Raw genomic sequence first — 6,927 nt, 5'->3', positions numbered from 1 at the left:
GGGTGAGTCTTCAATGACTGGCGCAGGTCAGGCTGGGACTGGGGCTGGGCTAGAGTGGGCTGGGAAGGAAGGATGGACTCTGCCTGTGCAGGAGGAGGTGTGTGCAGTGCCAAAAGGATGGGTCAGTTCTTCAATAGCTCTAGGTTAAGGCATCGGGAGGAAGTGCATTCTGGGTGGAGGGACATCTTGGGCAAAAGCAGGAGAGGTGCAGAGATGCAGCGATGCAGCAGACTGGGGAATGGTCAAGAGTCTGGCATGACTGGAAGAGGGTCTATACGTTGAGTATGGGATGGGCAAAAGGAAAAAGGAAGAAAAGCATAGAGGAACACAAGCATTAGACAAAGTAAGGTAGTTTCCATTGGGTAGAGGATAGGGAGCTGTAAGTTTCCATCAAAGGCAAAACTGGTCAGATTTGCTAGAACAAGAGGGAGGCAGTGGAGGGCCAGCAGGGGGCAGGGGGGCTCAGCCCAAGAGTGGTCAGTCCCCCTGAGCTGGGCCAGGACCACACAACCGTCTTGGGGAAGTGGGTGGAGGACTTACCCAGCAGAAGGGACTGACAGTCACTTGATCAAAGATCTTGGGTCTCATTCAACTCTAGATTCAGCCCCAGAACAGAATCTTTGTTAACAAAATAATACACTTGTAAATGTCAGGAGAACTGGCTAAAGAGGGGACTTACCTGGTGGCCCAGTGGTTAAGAATCCACCTTGCAATGTGGGGACTGGGTTCAATCCCTGGTTAGGGAACTAAGATCCCACATGCCACACGGGGGAAAAAGGTGACGGAGGAGTGATAATCCCTAAATTCAGGGGTGTGAGCAAGCAAAGTAGGAACACCTAGATGTATGGTTGTGGTGAGGTTCTAGTTCTGGAATTGGGTGGGAGATTCACTGGTGCTCATTATAAATGAATAAATCCACAAATAAATGAAATAAATGCAGGCTAAGTAGACACCAAAGAAGAGAGTGTTTTGAAAAATAAGAATTACTATTAATCTATTTCTGTGTACCTGAGGTCTGGATTGTAAAAGAGGATGTGTATGTGTGTGTTCTAGAATAACTGGATGTCCACATGCAGACCCTTAACTCATACCATATACAAAGATTAGTTCAAAATGGACCAATGACCTAAATAGAAGAGCTAAAAACTGTAAAACCTTAGAAGAAAACATAAAGGTAAATCTTTATGATCTTGAGTTATAGAATGATTTCTTAGATATGATGCCAAAGCACAAACAACAGAAGAAGAAAAGAGATAAATAGGATTTCATCAAACTTTTCATAAAAACTTGTGTGCATCAAAGGGCCCCATCAAGAGAGTGAAAAGACAACCTACAGAATGGGAGAAAATTATAAACCGTATCCCTGATAAAGGACTAGTGTCCAGAATATATAAAGAACTCTTACAAACTCAACAATAAAGAGACAAATATGGGCAAAGGATCAGAGTAGAGATGTCTATAAAGGAGATATTGAAAAGGACAAATTGCATAAGAAAAGATGGTCAATATCATGAGTCATCAGAGAAATGCAAATCAAAATCATGAGATACTTCATACCCACTAGGAGAATTATAATTAAAAAAAGATAGACAATAACAAGCGCTGGTGAAGGAACTGGAACCTTCTTTAAAATAAGTAAAATGGTAAATTTTATATCGTGTATGTACCACCAAAAAATCAAAAGGAATTAAGCTCGGCTGGTAAAGAATCCGACTGCAATGCAGGAGACTCCAGTTTGATTCCTGGGTGGGGAAGATCCCCTGGAGAAGGGAAAGGCTACCCACTCCAGTACTCTGGCCTGGAGAATTCCAAGGACTGTATAGTCCAGGGGGTCACAGAGTCGGACACGACTGAGCGACTTTCACTTTCACTTTTTCACAAGAATGAATCTTAAAAACATTATGTTAAATGAAAGAAGCTGTTCATGAAAGACCACATATTAAAGAATTCCATTAGTGTGAAATGTCCAGAACGGGCAAGTAGGTTAGTTGCCTGGGGCTGGTGGTGGGAGTGGGGGTTTGGAGGCACTGGGGAGTCACTGTTAATGACTACAGAGTTTTTGGTTTGTTTTTGTTGTTTTGCCTTGTGGGATCTGAGTTCTCTGCCCAAGATGGAACCCATGGCCCCTACAGTGAAAGCATGGAGTCATAACCTCTGGACCAGGGAATTCCAGGTACAGTTTCTTTTGGGGGTGATGAAAATGTTCTACAATTGTGCCAATGGATTCACAGTTCTGTGAATATACCAGAACCCACTGAATTTGTACAATTTAAATTGTTGACTTGTATGGCATGTATCTCAATGAAGCTTTTTTTTTTTTTTTTAAAGGGGGTGATGATTGAATCCTTTGAGAATAATGAATTTAAAGACTGCGCCAGGCAGCAGAACCCTGAGGACGAAGTGTCCCTTTTCTTTGGGCAGCCCCTGGTGGTGAGTAGGTGCTCCATAAATTAAATCCAAGGGGTCATTTCTAGACAGAGGAACCCATTGCAGCTGCTGTTTCTGGAGCACGATGAAGTGGCAGTCATTGTGCTGGACACATGTCAAGTCACTGAATTCTTCAACCACCCATTTCACAGATGGAATCATTGAGACTCTGGGAATTGAGGAATTTGCTCTTGGTCACATAGGAAGTGGCAGAGCTCAGAAGCAGACCCAGGTCTGTCTGACTTCAAAGCTAAGGTCTAAAAATATACCCTTAAAATTATTGGGTGAGTGTGTGTGCTCAGTCGCTTAAGCGTATCTGACTCTGCGACCCCATGGACTATGGCCCACCAGGCTCCACTGTCCATGGGATTTTCCAGGCAAGAATCCTGGAGTGGGCTGCCATTCTCTCTCCAGGGGATCTTCCTGACCCAGGGATCAAAACTGTGTCTCCTGCATCTCCTGGATTGGCAGGTAAATGCTTTACCTCTGAACCACCAATTTTATACAAAAAATTTCAGGCTTACCCCAAAGTATGCACCTGTGTGTACCCACACTCAGCCTAAGAAACTGAACTATCTCTTTAATTTTAATTAAAAAAAAATCTTTTGGGATCTTAGTGCCCTACCACAGGTTGAACCCACAGCGCCTGCATTGGCAGCACAGAGTCTTAACCACTGGACTGCCAGGGAAACCCCTGAACTATCTCTTAATGCCATTGAAGTTGTTTCTGTTGCCTCCTAGATTCCATCCCTCTTCTGCCAGACCGCCACACTGCTGAATTTTGTATTTATTGTTCCTGTACTTTGTACACATCTCCAAGCAATATGAAGTATGGCTCTGCATGTTTCTAAACTTTACATAAACATTATTATACTGAATGTATTCTTCTGAGACTGCTGCCTTTATTCTCCGTATTGTTTGTAAGATTCAACCAAATTGACATATGTAGCTGCAATCTGCCCATTTTGGTGTGTAGTATGAAGTGTTCCATTGCCCTGGACATTTGGGCTGTTTCCAGTTTCTTGTTATTACAAATAGAGTCACTGCAAACATTCCTGTTCTTGTCTTCTGGTCCAAGGCAGGGAACGTTCCAAGAAGTCTGTATTAGCTGCTTATTGCTACTATAACAAATTGCCAAATTTGTGCCTTAAAACAACACACATTATTTTTTTATTCATTATTTATTTGGCTGTCCTGGGTCTTAGTTGCAGAATGTGCTATCTTGGATCTTCATTTTGGCATTAAGGAAGTAAGTTGCGACATGTGAACTCTTAGTTGTGGCATGTGGGATCTAGTTCCCTGACCAGGGATCAAACCTGGGCCCCCTGCACCGGGAGCACAGAGTTCCAGCCACTGGACCATCAGGGTGGTCCCAACAACACAGACGTATTCTCTTACAGTTCGGATGTCAGGAGACTGTAATGGGTTTCCCTGGACTGAAGTCATGATATTAGCAGGGGTGCACCCACTCTAGCATCTCTCAGGGAGAACCCACTTCCTTGCCTCTTCCGGTTTCCAGAGGCTGCCTGCTTGTAGCTTCTTCCTCCATCTTCAAAGCCAGCAACATACTGTCTTCAAGTTTCTCAGTGACTAAGACACTCCAATTTTATTGTTGTATCTTCTCTGATTCTGACCTTCCTGCCTACCCCCTTCTAAGAACCGCTCTGATTACTCTGAGCCCACCTGGGTGATCCAGCATATTCTCTGCATCACAAGATCATTGATTTAATCACAGCTGCAAAGTTCTTTTCACCATGGAAGGTGACATATCCACAGGACCCAGGGATGAGGACATGGCTAACTTTGGGGTCTATTACTCTGTCCACGGCACATTGAATGTTCTTTACGAGTTTGTCAAATTGCTCTCCAGTGAACTGATTCTCTCTCCCACTAGCAGTATGTAAGCATTCCTGTCACTTCCCAACCTCACCAACACTTGATATTACCTGACTTTTTAATTTTTGCCAACTTAACACTTGTGAGATGTCTGGACTTTGACTGCTATGTGGTCAGAAAGAGATGGTGGTCGATGATGTTGAATGTGAGAGAGAAGGGCTCTGGAAGTCAGAAGAAGTCTGTGACCTTGGCTACAGCAGTGCCCTTGAAGTGGTGGTGGGGTGAAGTCAGACTGAGTCAAGGAATTAGGGGAGGTATGAGGAAATGGGGGCTGCCCAGCTGGCTCAGTGGTAAAGAATCCACCTGCTGATGCAGGAGGCATGGCATCAGTCCCTAGATGGGGAAGATCCCCTGGAGCAGGAAAGAGCAACCCACTCCATTTTCTTGCCTGAAGAAGTCCATGGACAGAGGAGCCTGGCAGGATACAATCCATGGGGTTGCAAAGGGTTGGCCACAACTGAGCACACACGCATGCTGATGAGGAAACGGATGCACAGAGTGCAGGGTGTCGACGGTATGTTAGTCGGCTTGGACTGTCACAACAAAATACCACACACCGTGTGGCTTAAACAAAAGATACTTATTTATCATAATTCTGGGGGCTGGGAAGCCCAAGATCAAGGTGCTGGCAGATTTGGCTTCTGGTAAGGGTTCTTTTCCTGATTCGCGGACGGTGGCCTTCTAACTGTGACCTCATATGGTGGAAAGAGAAAAAACTTTGGTCTCTTTTCCTCTTCTTAGAAGGACACTAATCCCATCATGGGAACCCACTCTCATGACCTCATCTAAACTTACCTCCCAAAACCCCACCTCCAAATATCATCACATTGGAGGCTAGGATTTCAAAATATCAACTGGGGAGGGGGGAGGGTTACTCAGTTCATAGAGAGAAGGAAATGGCAACCCACTCCAGTATTCTTGCCTGGGAAATCCCATGGACAGAGGAGCCTGGCAGACTACAGTCCATGGGGTCGCACAGAATCGGACACGACTGAGCACACACACTCAGTTCATAACCTGGTACTTTCAAAATATTGGGTGGGGGTGAAAGGGAGGTATCAGTCTAAAGGCAGAAATTAAACATGAAAGAGACAGAGGAAGAAAGAGACATATGAACTTCCTGGTGATCCAGTGGCTTAGACTTCATACTCCCAATGCAGGGGGCCCGGGGTTCAATCCCTGGTCAGGGAACTAGGTCCCGCATGCAACAACTAAGAGTTCAAATACCACAACTGAAAGATTGCACATCATGTATGCCACATTTAAGACCAGCAGAGCTTAATAAATATTTTGTAAACATATTAATTAAAAAAAACAATCCATCTTGCTATGCAGGGGACACAGGTCGGATCCCAGGTCCAGGAGCTAAGATTCCACATACCTTGGAGCAACTCAGCATACCCCAACTACTGAGCCTTCATGCAACAACTAGAGTCTGTGCACTGCAATGAAAGACTGTGCTGTAGCAACAAAGATTCCACCCATTGCAACTAAGACCTGATGCAGCCAACTAAATAAGTAAATAAATATTTTTTTTTGAAAGAGAGAGACATAACTAAGCAAGTGGGGGAAGCCTCTCAGAGGAGGCAGGTGAAGGTGAGACCCATGGCAAGGATACTTAATTGGCTTTGGAATGAGGGGAGGTTTCTCTTCCTGGAAATGAGAGGGAAGGAAGGGTATTGGGGCGGGTGTAGAACAAAGAGGGGTTGGTGACGAAGAGGGACAAGCTGGGGGAAGAGCTCCCATCAGATCTCACCAAGGTGAAGAAAGCCTGGAGGAGGGGCCAAAGGTGGGCCAGACAGGAGGGAATGTCTAGGAGACCCCTGGAAGAACAGTGGAAATAGTGGGTCTGGAGGATGCACAGCAGAACCAAGGAGCTCATAACCAGGAAGCTAGGAAATGTGGAAGGGCTCTTGATAATACCCAGGATCCTGATGGAGGGACAGCAGGCACACAACGTGGCCTGGGGAGGTAAAGAGGGTTTCCTGGAGGAGGTGATGTTCCAACTGAGTCTGGAAAAGGAAAACCAAATTTCAGTTACCATAAAAATGTGGAAGTAGGGGACTCCCCTGGTGGTCCAGTGCCTAAGACTCTGCACTCCCAATGCAGGTGGTCCAGGCTCAATCCCTGGTCGGGGAACTAGCTTTCACATGCCGCAACAAAAAAAGGTCCCACATGTGGCAAGTAAGACCCAACACAGTCAAATAAATAAATAAAAATAAATGTTTTGAAAAATGTGGACAAAGCGTTGCCTTCACAGTGCATCAGCAAGCTTGTCCTGCCCCATTCCATCAGTTCTGTCTCTTCCTCAGACATCTCCAGCACGCCTCTGTCCTCCAGCTGGATTGAGGACCTGCATATACAGGAAGAACTGAGATTGTCTGTCCTTTACCTGGAACGTGATTTTGGGCAGGTGACATCATCTCTGAGAATCTGTATCCTCATCTCTGAAATAACAATAATTCATATCAGGTAGTCATTTAACTACAGGTAAGAGACTCTACGGGCTTTCCTGGTGGCTCAGTGGTAAAGAACCCACCTGCCAAGGCAGGAGGCGAGGGTTTGATCCCTGGCTTGGGAAGATCCCCTGGAGAAGGAAATGGC

Source organism: Cervus elaphus, chromosome 10 (genome assembly GCF_910594005.1).
Source record: "Cervus elaphus chromosome 10, mCerEla1.1, whole genome shotgun sequence".
Taxonomy (NCBI): Eukaryota; Metazoa; Chordata; class Mammalia; order Artiodactyla; family Cervidae; genus Cervus; species Cervus elaphus.
This window is presented reverse-complemented; position numbering follows the sequence as displayed.